The sequence below is a fragment of the Chiloscyllium plagiosum genome, unplaced genomic scaffold (assembly GCF_037043375.1).
Source record: "Chiloscyllium plagiosum isolate Xiang-an unplaced genomic scaffold, Cpla_swu_hap1 HiC_scaffold_13, whole genome shotgun sequence".
In the NCBI taxonomy this organism is placed as follows: Eukaryota; Metazoa; Chordata; class Chondrichthyes; order Orectolobiformes; family Hemiscylliidae; genus Chiloscyllium; species Chiloscyllium plagiosum.
Window position 1 is genome coordinate 107546181 of NW_028270151.1, and position 21569 is coordinate 107567749.

A 21569-nucleotide genomic window follows, 5' to 3' on the forward strand; every position below is an offset into this window, starting at 1 on the left:
CTCTCTCTCTCTCTCACACACCCTCTCTCTCTTACCCCTCTCTCTCACACACACCTCTCTCTCACACCCTCTCTATCACCCCCCTCTCTCTCACCCCTCTCTCTTTCACTCCTCTCTCTCTCACCCTCTCGCTCTTACCCATCTCTCTCTCTTACACACCTCTCTCTCTCATACCTCTCTCTCACCCCTTCTCTCTCACCCTTCTGTCTCACCCCTCTCTCAGGCCCTCTCTTTCAGCCCCTCTCACTCTCTCACCTCTCTCTCTCTCACCCTCTCTCTCTCACCCCTCTCTCTCTCACCCTCTCTCTCTCACTCATTCTCTCTCACCCCCTCTCTCAGGCCCTCTCTCTCACACCTCTCTCTCACCCCCTCTCTCTCTTACACCCCCTCTCTCTCTCCCACACCTCCCTCTCTCTCACCCCTCTCTCTCATCCCACTCTCCCTCTCACATCTTTCTCTCTCATCCCTCTCTCTCTCATACCCTCTCTCACCCCCTCTCTCTCACACACCTCTCTTTCACCCCTCTTTCTCACACCCCCTCTCTCTCACCCCCTCACTCTCACACCCCTCTCTCTCACGCCCTCTCTCTTACCCCCTCTCTCTCACCCCTCTCTCTCTCTCACCCCCTCTCTCCCTCACCTCGCTCTATCTGTCTCCCCTCTCTCTCTCTCTCTCTCCCCTCTCTCACTCTCCCACACCCTCTCTTTCTTAGCCCTCTCACTCTCTTACCCCCTCTCTCTCATGCCTCTCTCTCACCTTCTCTCTCTCACCTATTCTTTCTCTGCCTGTCTCTCTCTCACGCCCTCTCCCTTTCTCAGCTGCTCTCTTCCACTCCGATCTCTCTCACACACGCTCTCTCTCACCCCTCTCTCTCTCACCCCTCTCTCTATTACCTCTCTCTCTCACACACACACACACCACTCTCTCTCAGAACCCTCTTGCTCTACCCAGTCTCTCCCAACCTGATCTCTCTCACTCACCTTCTCTCACACGCCTCTCTCTCTTACACCTCTCTCTATCTCACCCCCTCTCTCTCTCAGACCCTCTCTCTCTCACCCTCTCACTGTCTTTCACCCCTCTCTCTCTCTTACCTCTCCCTCTCAACCCCTCTCTCTCACACGTCTCTCTCTCTTTCAGCCCTTCTCTCTCTCACACCCCACTTCTCTCACAGACCTCTCTCTCAACCCTCTGTCTCTCTCACACACCTCTCTCTCTCACCCTCTCTCACCCCCTTCTCTCTCTCACACCTTTCTCTCTCTCTCTCACCCTCTCTCTCTCTAACCCCTCTCTCTCACTAACCCCTCTCCCTCTTAACCCTCTCTCTCTCACACACATCTCTCTCACCCTTTCTCTCTCACCCCTCTCTCTTACCCCCCTCTCTCTCACACACTCTCTCTCTCACCACTTCTCTCTCACTGCCTCTCTCATCCCCCTCTCTCAGGCTATCCCTTCCAGCCCCTCTCACTCTCTCACTCCTCTATCTCTCTCACCCTTTCTCTCTCAACCCCTTCTCTCTCATACCCTCTCTCTCAGGCCCCCCTCTCTCTCACCCCTCTCTCTCTCACCTCTCTCTCTCTCACACCCCTCTCTCTCACACCCCTTTCTCTCTCACATACCCCTCTCTCTCACACACCCCTCTCCCTCACACACCCCTCTCTCTCACCCCCTCTCTCCCTCACCCCACTCTATCTGTCATCCCCTCCCTCTCTCCCCTCTCTCTCACCCCCTCACTCTCACACCCTCTCTTTCTTAGCCCTCTCACTCTCTCACCCCTCCCACTCTCACCACTCTCATTCTCTCTTACCCCTCTCTCTTTCACCCCCTCTCTGTCTTACCCCTCTCTCTCACCCCCTCTCTCACACCCTCTCTCTCCCCCATTCTCTCCCCCTTTCTCTCCCCCACTCTCACTCACCCCCTTTCTCTTTCTCACCCCGATCTTTCCCATCCCCTCTCTCTCACACTCTCTCAGCCTTCTCTCTCTCACCCCTCTCTCTCACACCCCTCTCTCTCTCACCCCTCTCTCTCACCCCACTCTCTCCACCCTCTCTCTCTCAGCCCCCTCCCTCTCTCCCCAGTCTCTCCCACTCTGATCTCTCACACACCTTCTCTCACATGCTTCTCTCTCTCTCACCCTCTCTCTCTCCCACCCCTCTCTCTCTCATTCCCCTATCTCTATCTCACCCCCTCTCTCTCAGGCCCTCTCTCTCTCAGCCCCTCTCTCTCTTTCACCCCTCTCTCTTACCTCCCTCTCACCCTCTCTCTCTCACCCTCTGTCTCTCATCTTTGTCTCTCTAACTCAGCCTGTCTCTCTCTCACCCCTGTCTCTTTCTCACCCACTCTCTCTTCCACCCCGATCTCTGTCTCACACCCTCTCTCTCCCTCATCCCTCTCTCTCCCTCACCCTTCTCTCCCTCTCACCCCTCTCTCTCTTGCCCGTCTCTCTCTCTCTCCCTCTCTCTTAACCCTCTCTCTCACCCCCTCTCTCTCACCCCCTCTCTCTCACCCCGTCTTTCTCACCTCCTCTCTCTCATCCCCTCTCTCTCACCCCCTCTCTCTCACCCCTCGCTTTCACCCTGTCTCTCTCTCACCCCCTCTCTCTTTCACACCCGCTCTCTCTTCCACCCCGATTTCTCTCACACAAGCTCTCTAACTCACCCCTCTCTCTCCCTCTCACCCTCTCTCTCTCTCACCCCCTCTTTCTCACATCCTCTCTCTCTCCTACCCGTCCATTTCTTACCCCTCTCTCTCTCACCTCTCTCTCACACCCTCTCTCTCCCACCCCTTCTCTCTCACCCCTTCCCTCTCACTCCCTCTCTCTCACGCCCACTCTATCAGCCCCTCTCTCACTCTCCCTTCCCTCTCACACACCTCTCTCTCATCCTCTGTCTGTCACTCCTCTCTCTCTTACCACTCTCTCTCGCACCCCTCTCTCTCTTACACCCCTCTCTCTGTCACACCCCTCTGTCTCACCCCTCTCACTCTCTCACACCTCTCTCTCTCATCCCCCTCTCCCACCCCCTTTCTCTCACCCCCTCTCTGTTACACCCCCTCTCTCTCACCTGCTCTCTCTTTACACTCACTCTCTCTCTTTCTCACTTACACTCTATCTTTTTCACTCACTCTCTCTCTTTCTCACTCCCTCTCTCTCACCCCTTCTCTTTCAACTCCTCTCTCTCTCACGCCTCTCTCTCAACTTCTCTCTCACCCTCTCTTTCTCTGCCTGTCTCTCTCTCAACCCCTCTCTCTTCCTCACCCGCTCTCCCTTCCACTCCGATCTCTCTCACACCCCCCTCTCTCCTACCACTCTCTCTCTCACCCCTCTCTCTCTCACCCCTCTCTCTCTCTCACCCCTCTCTCTCTCACACCCCCTCTCTCACACACCCCTCTCTCACCCCTCTCTCTCTCACACCCCCTCTCTTTCACGCCCCTCTCTCTCACACCCCTCTCTCTCTCACCTCTCTCTCTCTCACACCCCTCTCTCTCACCCCTCTCTCTCTCAGCTCCCTCCCTCTCTCTCCCCAGTCTCTCCCACCCTGATCTCTCTCACACACCTTCTCACATGCATCTCTCTCTCACCCTCTCTCTCTCCCACCCCTCTCTCTCTCTTTCCCCTATCCCTATCTCACCCCCTCTCTCTCAAGCCCTCTTTCTCTCAGCCCCTCTCTCTCTTTCACCCTCTCTCTCTCTTACCTCCCTCTCACCCTCTCTCTCTCACCCTCTGTCTCTCATCTTTGTCTCTCTAACTCAGCCTGTCTCTCTCTCACCCCCGTCTCTTTCTCACCCACTCTCTCTTCCACCCCGATCTCTCTCTCACACCCTCTCTCTCTCCCTCACCCCTCTCTCCCTCACCCTTCTCTCCCTCTTACCCCTCTCTCTCTCTTGCCCATCTCTCTCTCTCTCATCCCCTCTCTCACCCCCTCTCTCTCACCCCCTCTCTCTCATCTCCTCTCTCTCATCCCCTCTCTCTCACCCCTTCTCTCTCACCCCTCTCTTTCACCCTCTCTCTCAGCCTGTCTCTCTCTCACCCCCTCTCTCTTTCACACCCGCTCTCTCTTTCATCTCGATTTCTCTCACACAAGCTCTCTAACTCACCCCTCTCTCTCTCACTCACCCCTCTCTCTCTCTGACCCCTCTCTCTCTCACCCTTCTCTCTCTCACCCTCTCTCTCACATCCCCCTCTCTCTCACCCTCTCTCACTCCTACGGCTCTCCCTCTTAGCCCTCTCTCTCACACATCTCTCTCACCCTCTCTCTCACCCCCTCTCTCTCACATCCTCTCTCACCCTCTCTCTCTCCTACCCGTCCATTTCTTACCCCTCTATCTCTCACCTCTCTCTCTCTCACCCCTTCTCTCTCACCCCTTCTCTCTCACCCCTTCTCTCTCACTCCCTCTCTCTCACGCCCACTCTTTCAGCCCCTCTCTCTCACTCTCCCTTCCCTCTCACACACCTCTCTCTCTCATCCTCTGTCTCTCACTCCTCTCTCTCTTACCACTCTCTCTCTCACCCCCGTCTCTCTTATCCCTCTCTCTTACCCCTCTCTCTCACACCGCTTCTCTCTCTCACACCGCTTCTCTCTCTCACCCTCTCTCTCTCACCCCCTCTCTCTCTCAACCCCTGTCTCTCACCCCTCGCGCTCTCACCACTCTCTCTCTCTCACTCCCTTTCTGTCTCACCACCCCCTCTCTCAAACCCCCTCACTCTCTCATCCCCTCACTCTCTCACACCCACACTCTCTCACCTCCTCTCTCTCAATCCCTCTTTCTCACCCCCTCTCTCTCACCCCTCTCTCTCCACCTATCTCTCACCCCCCTCTCTCACCGCTCCCTCTCTCAACCCCCCTCACTGTCTCATCCCCTCACTCTCTCACACCCACACTCTCTCACCTCCTCTCTCTCAATCCCACTTTCTCACCCCCCTCTCTCTCACCTCTCTCTCTCACCCCCTCTCACACCCTTTCTCTCTTACCACGCGCTCTCTCTAACCCGTCCGCCTCTCACCCCTCTCGCTCACCCCCTCTCTCTCTCACCCACTCTCTCAATCACACCCTCTCCTTCTCACTCCACTCTCTCTCTTACCCCCTCCCCACTTTCTCTCTCTCAATCACCCCTTGTCTCTCAACCCCTCTCTCTCACCCCTCTCTCACCCGCTCTGTCTTTATTACTCACACTCTCTCTTTCTCACTTACACTCTCTCTCTCTTTCACTCACTCTCTCTCTTTCTCACCCCCTTTCTCTCTCACACCCCTCTCGCTCACCCTTTCTATCTCACCCCTCTCTCTCTTACTGCTCTCTCATCCCTCTCTCTCTTACGCCTCTCTCACACCCCCTCTCTATTCCCCACTCTCACTCACCCCCTTTCTCTTTCTCACCCCACTCTCTCCCCCACCCCAATCTTTCTCATCCTCCCTCTCTGTCTCACCCTCTCACCCTTCTCCTTCTTTCCCCCTCTCTCTCTTACCCCCTCTCTCTCACACCTCTCTCTCACCTTCTCTCTCTCACCCTCTCTTTCTCTGCCGTCTCTCTCACCCCCTCTCTCTCTCATCCCTCTCTCTCTCTCACCCCCCTCTCTCTCACCCCTCTCTCAGCCCTCTCTCTCTCTCAGCACCCATCCCTCTCTCCCCAGTCTCCCCCATCCTGATCTGTCTCACACACGTCTCTCGCTCACACTCTCTCTCCCACCCCTCTCTCTCTTTCCCCTCTCTCTATCTCACTCCCCCCTCTCTCACGCCCTCTCTCTCTCAGCCCCTCTCTCTCTTTCACCCCATCTCTATCTCTCTCTCTTACCTCCCTCTCACCCTCTCTCTCTCACCCCTGTCTCTCTAACTCAGCCTGTCTCTCTCTCTCATCCCCATCTCTTTCTCACCCGCTCTCTCTTCCACCCCGATCTCTCTCTCACACCCTCCATCGCCTCACCCCTATCTCTCCCTCACCCTTATCTCCCTCTCACCACTCTCTCTCTCTCACTCACACCCCTCTCTCCCTCTCTCTTACCCCTCTCTCTCTCTCACCTACCTGTCTCTCACCCCTCTCTCTGTCACCCTGTCTCTCTCACCCCCCTCTCTCACACCCTCTTTCTCTCACACCTCCCTCTCACACCCATTGTCTCTCACCGCCTCTCTCACCCCTCCTCTCAGTCCCTCTCGTTCAGCCCCTCTCTCTCACACCTCTCTCTCACCCCCTCGCTCTCACTCCTCTCACTCTTACACCCCTCTCTCTCACACCTCCTCTCTCTCTCTCACCCCTCTCTCTCTCAACCTTGTCTCTCTTTCCCCTCTCTCTTACCCCGCTCTCTCTCACACAACTCTCTCTCTCACACCTTCTCTCTCACATCTCTCTCTCTCAGCCCTCTCTCTCTCCCCAGTCTCTCCCACGCTGATCTCTCTCTCACACCTCTCTCTCTCACCCTCTCTCTGTTACCCCTCTCTCTTTCACTTCCCTCTCTCTTACGTCTCTCTCACCCCGTCTCTCTCCCCCTCTCTCACTCACCCCCTTTCTCTTTCGCACCCGCTCTCTCCCCCACCCCGATCTTTCTCATTCTCCCTCTCTCTCTCACCCTCTCACCCTTCTCTCTCTCATTCCCTCTCTCTCTCGCCCTCTCTCTCTCTCTCTCCAACCCCCTCTCTCCCACTCCCTCTCTCTCACCCCCTCACCTCCACTCTTTCTCTGACCCCTCTTATTCTTTCCCCTCTCTCTTTCTCTCCCTCTCTCTCTTTTTCACCCTCCACTCTCTCGATCACCCTCTCTCTCACATCCCCTCATCCACTCTCTCTCTGAACCCTCTCTCTCCTCCTCTCTCTTTCCCCCCTCCCTTACACACCCTTTACTCTCCCCACCTCTCTGACACCCTCTCTCTCACCCCCCTCTCCCTATCCCCTCTCTCTCTCAGCCCCCTTTCTCTCTCAGCCCGTTCATACTCTCACCCCGCTCTCTGACCCCCTCTCTCCCTACCCCCTCTCTCTCTCAGCCCCCCCTCTCTCTCACCCCCTTTCTCTCTCAGCCCACTCGCTCTCTCACCCCGCTCTCTCTCACCCCCTCTCTCCCTACTCCCCATCTCTCAAGCCCTTTTCTTTCTCAGCCCATTCACTCTCTCACCCCGCTCTCTCACCCCCTCTCTCACTACCCCCTCTCTCTCAACCCCTTTTCTCTCTCAGCCCGTTCACTCTCTCACCCCGCTCTCTCTCACCCCCTCTCTCCCTACCCCCTCTCTCTCTCAGCCCCCCCTCTCTCTCAGCCCCCTTTCTCTCTCAGCCCACTCACTCTCTCACCCCGCTCTCTCTCACCCCCTCTCTCCCTACCCCCCTCTCTCAGCCCCCTTTCTCTCTCAGTCCGTTCACTCTCTCACCCCTCTCTCCCTCACCCCCTCTCTCTCAGCCCCCTTTCTCTCAGCCCCATTTCTCTCTCACACCATGCTCTCTCTCTCATCTCACCCCTCTCTCACACCCTCTCTCTCTCACACTCTTAACCTCTCACTCTCTCTCTCTGTTTCTCACACCCCCTCTCTCTCTCACCCACCTTTCTCTCTCACCCCCTTTCTCTCTCAACCACCTCTCTCTCACCCCGCTCTACCTCTCATCTCCTCTCTCTGCCCCTCTCTCTCACTCTCTCTTTTCCTCTCACCCCCTCTCTCTCACCCCCTCTCTCTCAGCCCCCTCTCAATCAGCCCACTTTCTCTCTCAACCCCCCTCACCCCACTCCCTCTCTCATCTCTCCCCTCTCTCTCACACACTCTCTCTCTCTCACCCCCTCACTCTCTCTCTCACCCCCTCTCTCTCCTCTCTCTCACACCCCTCTCTCTCACCCTATCCCTCCCACCCCCTCACCCCCACTCTCTCACCTGCTCTCTCAAACCACCTCTCTCTCTCTCTCACGCCCTCTCTTCCACCCCCTCTCAGTCTCGCCTCCAGTCTTTCTCTCCCCCTTTGTCTCTCCCCCTTTGTCTCTCCCTCTTTCTCTCTCGACCCCCTCACATCACCCCCTCTCTCACTCAACCGCGCGCTCTCTCTCACCCCACTCTCTCTCACACCCCCTCTCTCTCACCCCCTTCTCTCTCCCTCACCCTCTCATCTCACCCCTCTCTCACACACCTCTCATCCCCTCTCTCTCTCACCTGCTCTCTCGCTCTCTCAAACTATCTCTCTCTTACCCCCTCTCTCTCATTCCTCTCTCTTTCACTCTCACCCCTCTCTATTTCTCAGCATCACTATCTCACTCCCTTCTCTCTCTCACCCCCTTCTCTCTCTCAACCCCCTTTCTCACTCCCCTCTCAACCCCTCATCCACATTCTCTCTCGCTCTCAAACCTCCTCTCTCTCTTACCCTTCTCTCTCTCACTCCCTCCCTCTCTCCCACTCAGTGTCTCTCTCTCTCACCCCATCTCACTCACACCGTCTCTCTCTCTCAACCCCTCTCTCTCCCACGCCCTCTCTCCCAGCCCCTCTCTATCTCACCTCCACTCTTTCTCTGACCCACTCTCACACCCCCTTTGTCTCTCCCCTTTTCTCTCTCACGCCCCTCACATCGCCCTCTCTCTCTCTCACCCTCTCTCACTCACCCGCTGTCTCTCCCACCCTACTCTCTCTCCCACCCCTCTCTCTCTCCCACCCACTCTCTCTCACCCCTCTCTCTCCCACCCACTCTCTCTCACCCTCTCTCTCTCTCATCCTTCTCTCTCTCCCTCACCCCTCTCTCTCCCATCCCCATCGCTCTCCCACCCTGTCTCTCTCGAATCCCTTTCTCTCTCACACCCTCTCTCTCAACCCCCCCTCTCTCATCCCCCTCTCTCTCATCCCCCTCTGTCTCGATCCCTATCTCTCAACCCCTCTCTCACTCCTCTCCCTCACTCTCTTCTCTCTCTCAACCCGTCACTCTCTCTCCCCTCTCTCTCTCTCACCCCTTTCTCTCTCTATCACCCCCTCTGTCTCACCCCCTCTCTTTCTCACTCCATCTCTCTTTTACCCCTCTCTCTCTCTACCCCCTCTCTCTCACGCCCCCTCTCTCCCCCTCTCCCCCTCTCTCTCAACCCCTCCCACCCCGTCTCGTTCACTTTCCCTCTCTTTCTCACCCCCACTCTCTCTCACTCTCTATCTCACCCTTCTCTCTCTCACCCTTCTCTCTCTCACCCCGTTCTCTCTCACCGCCCCTCTCTCTCTCCCCCCTTTCTCTCACCCCCCTCTCTCTCTCATCCCCTCTCTCTCAGCCCCACTCTCTCTTACTCTCTATCTCACACTTCTCTCTCTCACCCTTCTCTCTCTCACCCCGCTCTCTCACCGCCCCTCTCTCTCACCCCCCTTTCTCTCACCCCTCTCTCTCTCACCCCTCTCTCTCAGCTATCTCTCTCTCTCTCTCAGCACCCATCCCTCTCTCCCCAGTCTCTCCCACCCTGATCTGTCTCACACGCGTCTCTCTCTCACACTCTCTCTCTCCCACCCCTCTCTCTCTCTTTCCCCTCTCTCTATCTCTCCCCCCTCTCTCTTACGCCCCCTCTCTCCCCCTCTCCCCCCTCTCTCAACCCCTCCCACCCCGTCTCGTTCACTTTCCCTCTCTTTCTCACCCCCACTCTCTCTCACTCTCTATCTCACCCTTCTCTCTCTCACCCTTCTCTCTCTCACCCCGTTCTCTCTCACCGCCCCTCTCTCTCACCCCCCTTTCTCTCACCCCCCTCTCTCGCTCATCCCCTCTCTCTCAGCCCCACTCTCTCTTACTCTCTATCTCACACTTCTCTCTCTCACCCTTCTCTCTCTCACCCCGCTCTCTCACCGCCCCTCTCTCTCACCCCCCTTTCTCTCGCCCCTCTCTCTCTCTCACCCCTCTCTCTCAGCTATCTCTCTCTCTCTCTCTCTCTCAGCACCCATCCCTCTTTCCCCAGTCTCTCCCACCCTGATCTGTCTCACACGCATCTCTCTCTCACACTCTCTCTCTCCCACCCCTCTCTCTCTCTTTCCCCTCTCTCTATCTCACCCCCTCTCTCTCACGCCATCTCTCTCTCAGCCCCTCTCTCTCTTTCACCCCATCTCTATCTCTCTCTTACCTCCCTCTCACCCTCTCTCTCTCACCCCTGTCTCTCTAACTCAGCCTGTCTCTCTCTCTCTCATCCCCATCTCTTTCTCACCCGCTCTCTCTTCCACCCCGATCTCTCTCTCAGACCCTCCATCGCCTCACCCCTCTCTCTCCCTCACCCTTCTCTCCCTCTCACCCTCTCTCTCTCTCACTCACGCCTCTCTCTCTCGCTCTTTCTCTCACACCTCCCTCTCACACCCCTTGTCTCTCACCGCCTCTCTCACCCCTCCTCACAGTCCCTCTCGTTCAGCCCCTCTCTCTTACACCTCTCTCTCTCACCCCCTCTCTCTCACCCCCTCTCACTCTTACACCCCTCTCTCTCTTACCCCCCTCTCTCTCACACACCTCTCTCTCTCTCTCACCGCTACTCTCTCACCCCTCTCTCTCTCCCCAGTCTCTCCCACGCTGATCTCTCTCTCACACCTCTCTCTCTCACCCTCTCTCTGTTACCCCTCTCTCTTTCACTCCCCTCTCTCTCCTACGTCTCTCTCACCCCGTCTCTCTCCCCCTCTCTCACTCACTCCCTTTCTCTTTCACACCCGCGCTCTCCCCCACCCCGATCTTTCTCATTCTCCCTCTCTCTCTCACCCTCTCACCCTTCTCTCTCTCATTCCCTCTCTCTCTCGCCCTCTCTCTCTCTCCAACCCCCTCTCTCCCACTCCCTCTCTCTCACCCCCTCACCTCCACTCTTTCTCTGACCCCCTCTCATTCTTTCCCCTCTCTCTTTCTCCCCCTCTCTCCCTTTTTCACCCTCCTCTCTCTCTCTCACCCCCTTCTCTCTCACCCTCTCATCTCACCCTCTCTCTCACATCCCCTCATCCACTCTCTCTCTGAACCCTCTCTCTCCTCCTCTCTCTTTCCCCCCTCCCTTACACACCCTTTACTCTCCCCACCTCTCTGACACCCTCTCTCTCACCCCACTCTCTCACCCCCTCTCTCCCTATCCCCTCTCTCTCTCAGCCCCCTTTCTCTCTCAGCCCACTCGATCCCTCACCCCGCTGTCTCTCACCCTCTCTCCCTATCCCCTCTCTCTCTCAGCCCACTCGCTCTCTCACCCGACTCTCTGACCCCCTCTCTCCCTACCCTCTCTCTCTCTCAGCCCCCTCTCTCTCTCAGCCCCCTTTCTCTCTCAGCCCACTCGCTCTCTCACCCCGCTCTCTCTCACCCCCTCTCTCCCTACCCCCTCTCTCTCTCAGCCCCCTTTCTCTCTCAGCCCGTTCACTCTCTCACCCCGCTCTCTCTCACCCCCTCTCTCCCTACCCCCTCTCTCTCTCAGCCCCCTTTCTCTCTCAGCCCGTTCACTCTCTCACCCCGCTCTCTCTCACCCCCTCTCTCCCTATCCCCTCTCTCTCAGCCCCCTTTCTCTCTCACCCCGCTCTCTCTCACCCCCTCTCTCCCTAACCCCTCTCTCTCTCAGCCCCCCCTCTCTCTCAGCCCCCTCTCTCTCTCAGCCCACTCGCTCTCTCACCCCGCTCTCTCACCCCGCTCTCTCTCACCCCCTCTCTCCCTACCCACTCTCTCTCAGCCCCCTTTCTCACTCAGCCCACTCGCTCTCTCACCCCGCTCTCTCTCACCCCCTCTCTCCCTACCCCCTCTTTCTCTCAGCCCCCTTTCTCTCTCAGCCCACTCGCTCTCTCACCCCGCTCTCTCACCCCGCTCTCTCTCACCCCCTCTCTCCCTACCCCCTCTCTCTCAGCCCCCCCTCTCTCTCAGCCCCCTTTCTCTCTCAGCCCGTTCACTCTCTCACCCCACTCTCTCTCACCGCCTCTCTCCCTACCCCCTCTCTCTCAGCCCCCTCTCTCTCTCAGCCCCCTCTCTCTCTCAGCCCCCCCTCTCTCTCAGCCCCCTTTCTCTCTCAGCCCACTCGCTCTCTCACCCTGCTCTCTCCCTACCTCTCTCTCTCTCTCAGCCCCACCTCTCTCTCAGCCCCCTTTCTCTCTCAGCCCACTCGCTCTCTCACCCCGCTCTCTCTCACCCCCTCTCTCCCTACCCCCTCTCTCTCTCAGCCCCCCCTCTCTCTCAGCCCCCTTTCTCTCTCAGCCCGTTCACTCTCTCACCCTGCTCTCTCCCTACCCCTCTCTCTCTCTCAGCCCCACCTCTCTCTCAGCCCCCTTTCTCTCTCAGCCCACTCGCTCTCTCACCCCGCTCTCTCTCACCCCCTCTCTCCCTACCCCCCTCTCTCAGCCCCCTTTCTCTCTCAGTCCGTTCACTCTCTCACCCCTCTCTCCCTCACCCCGTCTCTCTCAGCCCCCTTTCTCTCAGCCCCCTTTCTCTCTCACGCTATGCTCTCTCTCTCTCATCTTATCCCTCTCTCACACCCTCTCTCTCTCACCCTCTTAACCTCTCACTCTCTCTCTCTGTTTCTCACACACCCTCTCTCTCACACCCACCTTTCTCTCTCACCCCCTTTCTCTCTCAACCACCTCTCTCTCACCCCGCTCTATCTCTCATCTCCTCTCTCTGCCCCTCTCTCTCACTCTCTCTTTTCCTCTCACCCCCTCTCTCTCACCCCCTCTCTCTCACCCCCTCTCTCTCAGCCCCCTCTCACTCAGCCCACTTTCTCTCTCAACCCCCCTCACCCCACTCCCTCTCTCATCTCTCCCCTCTCTCTCACACACTCACTCTCTCTCTCACCCCCCACAATCCCCCCTCTCTCTCCCCTCTCTCACAACCTCTCTCTCTCACTGCCTTCTCTCTCACAACCCTCACCCCATCTCTCACCCCACCTCTCTCTCACACCCCACTCTCTCACCCTCTCCCTCCCACCCCCTCACCCCCACTCTCTCACCTGCTCTCTCAAACCACCTCTCTCTCTCACGCCATCTTCCACCCCCTCTCAGTCTCACCTCCAGTCTTTCTCTCCCCCTTTGTCTCTCCCCCTTTGTCTCTCCCTCTTTCTCTCTCGACCCCCTCACATCACCCCCTCTCTCTCACTCACCCGCGTGCTCTCTCTCACACCCTTCTCTCTCCCTCACCCTCTCATCTCACCCCTCTCTCACACACCTCTCATCCCCTCTCTCTCACACCTGCTCTCTCGCTCTCTCAAACTATCTCTCTCTTACCCCCTCTCTCTCATTCCTCTCTCTTTCACTCTCACCCCTCTCTCTTTCTCAGCATCACTATCTCACCCCCTTCTCTCTCTCAACCCCCTTTCTCACTCCCCTCTCGACCCCTCACCCACATTCTCTCTCGCTCTCAAACCTCCTCTCTCTCTTACCCTTCTCTCTCTCACTCCCTCCCTCTCTCCCACTCAGTGTCTCTCTCTCTCTCACCCCATCTCACTCACACCGTCTCTCTCTCTCAACCCCTCTCTCTCCCACGCCCTCTCTCCCAGCCCCTCTCTATCTCACCTCCACTCTTTCTCTGACCCACTCTCACACCCCCTTTGTCTCTCCCCTTTTCTCTCTCACGCCCCTCACATCGCCCTCTCTCTCTCTCTCACCCTCTCTCACTCACCCGCTGTCCCTCCCACCCTACTCTCTCTCCCACCCCTCTCTCTCCCAACCACTCTCTCTCACCCCTCTCTCTCCCACCCACTCTCTCTCACCCTCTCTCTCTCATCCTTCTCTCTCTCTCTCTCACACCCCTCTCTCCCAACCCCATCGCTCTCCCATCCTGTCTCTCTCGAATCCCTTCCTCTCTCACACGCTCTCTCTCAACCCCCCCTCTCTCATACCCCTCTCTCTCATCCCCCTCTCTTTCTCTGCCGTCTCTCTCACCCCTCTCTCTCAGCCCTCTCTCTCTCTCAGCACCCATCCCTCTCTCCCCAGTCTCCCCCATCCTGATCTGTCTCACACGCGTCTCTCGCTCACACTCTCTCTCCCACCCCTCTCTCTCTTTCCCCTCTCTCTATCTCACCCCCCCTCTCTCACGCCCTCTCTCTCTCAGCCGCTCTCTCTCTTTCTCTCTTACCTCCCTCTCACCCTCTCTCTCTCACCCCTGTCTCTCTAACTCAGCCTGTCTCTCTCTCTCATCCCCATCTCTTTCTCACCCGCTCTCTCTTCCACCCCGATCTCTCTCTCACACTCTCCATCGCCTCACCCCTCTCTCTCCCTCACCCTTATCTCCCTCTCACCACTCTCTCTCTCTCTCTCACCCACGCCTCTCTCTCTCCCTCTCTCTTACCCCTCTCTCTCTCTCACCCACCTGTCTCTCACCCCTCTCTCTCTCACCCTGTCTCTCTCACCCCCCTCTCTCACACCCTCTTTCTCTCACACCTCCCTCTCACACCCCTTGTCTCTCACCGCCTCTCTCACCCCTCCTCTCAGTCCCTCTCGTTCAGCCCCTCTCTCTCACACCTCTCTCTCACCCCCTCGCTCTCACTCCTCTCACTCTTACACCCCTCTCTCTCACACCTCCTCTCTCTCTCTCACCCCTCTCTCTCTCAACCTTGTCTCTCTTTCCCCTCTCTCTTACCCCGTCTCTCTCACGCCTCTCTCTCACCTTCTCTCTCTCACCCTATCTTTATCTGCCTGTCTCTCTCTCCCCCCCCTTTCTCTCTTACCCCGCTCTCTCTCACACACCTCTCTCTCTCTCTCACACCTTCTCTCTCACATCTCTCTCTCTCAGCCCTCTCTCTCTCCCCAGTCTCTCCCACGCTGATCTCTCTCTCACACCTCTCTCTCTCACCCTCTCTCTGTTACCCCTCTCTCTTTCACTCCCCACTCTCTCTTACGTCTCTCTCAGCCCGTCTCTCTCCCCCTCTCTCACTCACCCCCTTTCTCTTTCGCACCCGCGCTCTCCCCCACCCCGATCTTTCTCATTCTCCCTCTCTCTCTCACCCTCTCACCCTTCTCTCTCTCATTCCCTCTCTCTCTCGCCCTCTCTCTCTCTCCAACCCCCTCTCTCCCACTCCCTCTCTCTCACCCCCTCACCTCCACTCTTTCTCTGACCCCTCTCATTCTTTCCCCTCTCTCTTTCTCCCCCTCTCTCTCTTTTTCACCCTCCACTCTCTCGATCACCCTCTCTCTCACATCCCCTCATCCACTCTCTCTCTGAACCCACTCTCTCCTCCTCTCTCTTTCCCCCCTCCCTTACACACCCTTTACTCTCCCCACCTCTCTGACACCCTCTCTCTCACCCCACTCTCTCACCCCCTCTCTCCCTATCCCCTCTCTCTCTCAGCCCCCTTTCTCTCTCAGCCCACTCGATCCCTCACCCCGCTGTCTCTCACCCCCTCTCTCCCTACCCCCCCTCTCTCAGCCCCCTTTCTCTCTCACCCCGCTCTCTCTCACCCACTCTCTCTCACCCCCTATCTCCCTACCCTCTGTCTCTCTCAGCCCCCTTTCTCTCTCAGCCCCCTTTCTCTCTCAGCCCGTTCGCACTCTCACCCCGCTCTCTGACCCCCTCTCTCCCTATCCCCTCTCTCTCTCAGCCCCCTCTCTCTCTCAGCCCACTCGGTCTCTCACACCGCTCTCTGACCCCCTCTCTCTCACCCCGCTCTCTCTCACCCCCGCTCTCCCTACCCCCTCTCTCTCAGCCCCCTTTCTCTCTCAGCCCGTTCACTCTCTCACCCCGATCTCTCTCTCACCCCCTCTCTCCCTACCCCCTCTCTCTCTCAGCCCCCCTCTCTCTCACCCCCTCTCTCCCTACCCCCTCTCTCTCAGCCCCCTTTCTCTCTCAGCCCACTCGCTCTCTCACCCCGCTCTCTCTCACCCCCTCTCTTCCTACCCCCTCTCTCTCACCCCCTTTCTCTCTCAGCCCACTCGCTCTCTCACCCCGCTCTCTCTCACCCCCTCTCTCCCTACCCCCTCTCTCTCGGCCCCCTTTCTCTCTCAGCCCACTCGCTCTCTCACCCCGCTCTATCTCACCCGCTCTCTCTCACCCCCTCTCTCCCTACCCCCCTCTCTCAGCCTATTTTATCTCTCAGTCCGTTCACTCTCTCACCCCTCTCTCCCTCACCCCCCTCTCAGCCCCCTTTCTCTCAGCCCCCTTTCTCTCTCACATCATGCTCTCTCTCTCATCTCACCCCTCTCTCACACCCTCTCTCTCTCACCCTCTTAACCTCTCACTCTCTCTCTCTGTTTCTCACACACCCTCCCTCTCACACCCTCCTTTCTCTCTCACCCCCTTTCTCTCTCAACCACCTCTCTCTCACCCCGCTCTATCTCTCATCTCCTCTCTCTGCCCCTCTCTCTCACTCTCTCTTTTCCTCTCACCCCCTCTCTCTCACCCCCTCTCTCTCAGCCCCCTCTCAATCAGCCCACTTTCTCTCTCAACCCCCCTCACCCCACTCCCTCTCTCATCTCTCCCCTCTCTCTCACACACTCTCTCTCTCTCACCCCCTCACTCTCTCTCTCACCCCCCTCAATCCCCCCTCTCTCTCCCCTCTCTCACACCCTCTCTCTCTCACTGCCTTCTCTCTCACAACCCTCACCCCATCTCTCACCCCACCTCTATCTCACACCCCTCTCTCTCACCCTCTCCCTCCCACCCCCTCACCCCCACTCTCTCACCTGCTCTCTCAAACCACCTCTCTCTCTCTCACGCCATCTTCCACCCCCTCTCAGTCTCACCTCCACTCTTTCTCTCCCCCTTTGTCTCTCCCCCTTTGTCTCTCCCTCTTTCTCTCTCGACCCCCTCACATCACCCCCTCTCTCTCACTCACCCGCGTGCTCTCTCTCACACCCTTCTCTCTCCCTCACCCTCTCATCTCACCCCTCTCTCACACACCTCTCATCCCCTCTCTCTCACACCTGCTCTCTCGCTCTCTCAAACTATCTCTCTCTTACCCCCTCTCTCTCATTCCTCTCTCTTTCACTCTCACCCCTCTCTATTTCTCAGCATCACTATCTCACCCCCTTCTCTCTCTCAACCCCCTTTCTCACTCCCCTCTCGACCCCTCACCCACATTCTCTCTCGCTCTCAAACCTCCTCTCTCTCTTACCCTTCTCTCTCTCACTCCCTCCCTCTCTCCCACTCAGTGTCTCTCTCTCTCTCTCTCACCCCATCTCACTCACACCGTCTCTCTCTCTCAACCCCTCTCTCTCCCAAGCCCTCTCTCCCAGCCCCTCTCTATCTCACCTCCACTCTTTCTCTGACCCACTCTCACACCCCCTTTGTCTCTCCCCTTTTCTCTCTCACGCCCCTCACATCGCCCTCTCTCTCTCTCTCACCCCCCTCTCTCTCACCGCCCCTCTCTCTCGCTCCCCCCTCTCTCACACCTCTCTCTCTCACCCCACTCTCTCTCACCGTCCCTCTCTCTCAACCCCCTCTCACACTCCCCTTTCTCTCACCCACCTCTCTCTCTCTCATCCCTTCTCTCTCACCGCCCCTCTCTCTCACCGCCCCTCTCTCTCACCCCACCCCCCACACTCCCCTTTCTCTCACCCCCCTATCTCTCTCATCCCCTCTGTCTCACCCCCACTCTCTCTTTCACTCTCTCTCTCACCCCTCTCTCATCCCGCTCTCTCACCCCCTCTCTTTCTCACTCCCTCTCTCCACCCACTCTCTCTCACTGCCCCTCTCTCTCAACACCACACTCACCCCTCTCTCTCCCCTCTCTCTCTCCCAAACCCCTCTCTCACTCCCCCTCTCTCACCCCCTTTCTCTCACCCCCTCTCTCTCTCACCGCCCCTATGTCTCACCCGCTTTCTCTCGCACCCCCTCTCTCACCCCATCTGTCTCAGCCCATCTGTCTCACCACCTCTCTCTCTCATACCCCTCTCTCAACCCCCATCTCACAACCCCCATCTCTCAACCCCCTCACTCTCTCCCACCTCACTCCCTCTCTCACCCTCTCTCTCTGTCACCCCTCTCTCTCTCGCACCCCAATCTCTCTTATTCTTATTCCCCTCTCTCTCACCTCCCTCTCTCACTCTCTCTCTCACACACACTCACACACACCCTCCCTCTCTCCCACCCCTCTTTCTGTCTCTTTCTAATCCCCTCTCCGTCCTTCTCACCCCGCTCGCTCTCACCCCCTCTCACTCTCACCCGCTCTCCCTCACCACTCTCTCATAACCCCCTCTCTCTCACTGTCTCTTTCTCATCCCCTTTCCCTCCTTCTCACCCCCTCTCTCTCTCCAAAACCCCTCTCTCACTTTCTCTTTCTCACTCCCCTCATCCTCCTCTCTCTCTCTCTCACCCGCTCTTACTCGCTCTCTCAAACCCCCTCTCTCTCGCAACCCCCTCTCTCACCCTCTCTCTCTCACCCCCCTCCTCCTCCTCTCTCTCTCACCCGCTCTCTCGCTCTCTCAAACACCCTCTCTCTCTCAACCCTTCTCTCTCACCCTCTCTCTCTCACCCCCCATCCTCCTCTCTATCTCACCCGCGCTCTCTCGCTCTCTCAAAGTCCCTCTCTCTCAACTGCTCTCTCTCACCCTCTCTCTCTCACGCCCCTCATCCTCCTCTCTCTCACCTGCTCTCTCAAGCCCCCTCTCTCTCTAAAACCCCTCTCTCTCACCCTCTCTCGCTAACACCATCATCCTCCTCTCTCTCTCTCACCCTCTCTCTCTCACCGCCCTCATCCTCCTCTCTCTCTCTCTCACCCGCTCTCTCTCGCTCTCTCAAACCCCCTCTCTCTCGCAATCCCTCTCTCACCCCCTCCTCCTCCTCTCTCTCTCACCCGCTCTCTCAAACCTCCTCTCTCTCTAAACCCCTCTCTCTCATCCTCTCTCTCACCACCCTCATCATCCTCTCGCTCTCTCACACACTCTCTCTCACCCCCCATCCTCCTCTCTCGATCTCACCCGCGCTCTCTCGCTCTCTCAAACCCCCTCTCTCTCTCAACCCCTCTCTCTAACCCTCTCTCTCTCACGCCCTTCATCCTCCTCTCTCTCACCCGCTCTCTCAAGCCCCCTCTCTCTCTAAAACCCCTCTCTCTCACCCTCTCTCGCTCACACCATCATCCTCCTCTCTCTCTCACCCTCTCCCTCACCGCCCTCATCCTCCTCTCTCTCTCTCACCCGCTCTCTCTCGCTCTCTCAACCCCCCCTCTCTAAAACCCCTCTCTCTCACACTCTCTCTCTCACCCCCCTCATCCTCTCTCTCTCACCCGCTCTCTCTCGCTCTATCAAACCCCCTCTCTCACTAAAATCCCTCTCTCTCACCTTCTCTCTCTCACCCCCCTCATCATCCTCTCACTCTCTCACACACTCGCTCTCACCCCCCTCATCCTCCTCTCTCTCGCTCTCACCCACGCTCTCTCAATCTCTCAAACCCCCCCTCTCTCTAAAACCCCTCTCTCTCACACTCTCTCTCTCACCCACCTCATCCTCCTCTCTCTCTCACCCGTGCTCTCTCGCTCTCTCAAACCCCATCTCTCTCTCAACCCTTCTCTCTCACCCTCTCTCTCCCACCCCCCTCATCCTCCTCTCTCTCTCTTACCCGCTCACCCTCGTTCTCTCAAACACCCTCTCTCTCTAAAACCCCTCTCTCGCACCCTCTCTCTCTCTCTCACCCCTCTCATCCTCCTCTCTCTCTCTCACCCGCTCTCTCTTGCTCTCTCAAACCCCGTCTCTCTCTATAACCCCTCTCTCGCACCCTCTATCTCTCTCACCCCCCTCATCCTCCTCTCTCTCCCTCACCCGCTCTCTCTCGCTCTCTCAAACCCCCTCTCCCTCTAAAACCCCTCTCTCTCACCCTCTCTCTCACCCCCCTCATCCTCCTCTCTCTCTCTCACCCGCTCTCTCTCGCTCTCTCAAACCCCCTCTCTCTCTAAAACCCCTGTCTCTCAACCCCTCTCTCTCACCCCCCTCATCCTCGTCTCTCTCTTACCCGCTCTCTCTCGCCATCTCAAACCGCCTCTCTCTCTCAGCCCCTCTCTCGCACCCTCTCTCTCTCAACCCCCTCATCCTCCTCTCTCTCCCTCACCCGCTCTCTTTCGCTCTCTCAAACCCCCTCTCCCTCTAAAACCCCTCTCTCTCACCCCCCACATCCTCCCCTCTCTCTCACCCGGTCTCTCTCGCTCTCTCAAACCGCCTCTCTCTCTCAGCCCCTCTCTCTCACCCTCTCTCTCTCACCCCTCTCATTCTCCTCCCTCTCTCTCACCCGCTCTCTCTTGCTCTCTCAAACACCTTTTCTCACACCCTCTCTCACCGCCCTCATCCTCGTCTCTCTCTCTTACTCGCTCTCTCTCGCTCTCTCAAACCCCCTCTCTCTCTAAAACCCCTCTCTCTCACCCTCTCTCTCTCACCCCCCTCATCCTCCTGTCTCTCTCACCCGCTCTCTCTCGCTCTCTCAAACCGCCTCTCTCTCTCAGCCCCTCTCTCTCACCCTCTCTCTCTCACCCCTCTCATTCTCCTCCCTCTCTCTCACCCGCTCTCTCTTGCTCTCTCAAACACCTTCTCTCACACCCTGTCTTACCCCCCTCATCCTCGTCTCTCTCTCACCCGCTCTCTCTCGCTCTCTCAAACCCCCTCTCTCTCTAAAACCCCTGTCTCTCAACCCCTCTCTCTCACCCCCCTCATCCTCGTCTCTCTCTTACCCGCTCTCTCTCGCCATCTCAAACCGCCTCTCTCTCTCAGCCCCTCTCTCGCACCCTCTCTCTCTCAACCCCCTCATCCTCCTCTCTCTCCCTCACCCGCTCTCTTTCGCTCTCTCAAACCCCCTCTCCCTCTAAAACCCCTCTCTCTCACCCCCCACATCCTCCCCTCTCTCTCACCCGGTCTCTCTCGCTCTCTCAAACCGCCTCTCTCTCTCAGCCCCTCTCTCTCACCCTCTCTCTCTCACCCCTCTCATTCTCCTCCCTCTCTCTCACCCGCTCTCTCTTGCTCTCTCAAACACCTTTTCTCACACCCTCTCTCACCGCCCTCATCCTCGTCTCTCTCTCTTACTCGCTCTCTCTCGCTCTCTCAAACCCCCTCTCTCTCTAAAACCCCTCTCTCTCACCCTCTCTCTCTCACCCCCCTCATCCTCCTGTCTCTCTCACCCGCTCTCTCTCGCTCTCTCAAACCGCCTCTCTCTCTCAGCCCCTCTCTCTCACCCTCTCTCTCTCACCCCTCTCATTCTCCTCCCTCTCTCTCACCCGCTCTCTCTTGCTCTCTCAAACACCTTCTCTCACACCCTGTCTTACCCCCCTCATCCTCGTCTCTCTCTCACCCGCTCTCACTCGATCTCTCAAACCCCCTCTCTCTCTCAACCCCTCTCTCTCACCCTCTCTCTCTCACCCCCCTCAAACTCCTCCCGCTCTCTCACCCGCTCTCTCTTGCTCTCTCAAACCCTTTCTCTCTCTAAACCCCCTCTCTCTCACCCTCTCTCTCTCACCCCCCTCATCCTCCTCTCTCTCTCTCACCCGCTCTCTCTCGCTCTCTCAAATCCCCTCTGTCTCTAAAACCCCTCTCTCTCAACCCCTCTCTCTCACGCCCCTCATCCTCCTCTCTCTCACCCACTCTCTCTCGTTCTCTCAAACCCGCTCTCTCTCCTAAACCCCTCTCTCTGACCCTCTCTCTCTCACCCCCATCCTCCTCCTCTCTCTCTCTCACACTCTCTCTCTCACCGCCCACATCCTCGTCCCCCTCTATCACCCGCTCTCTCTCGCTCTCTCAAACCCCCTCTCTCGCACCCTCTCTCTCT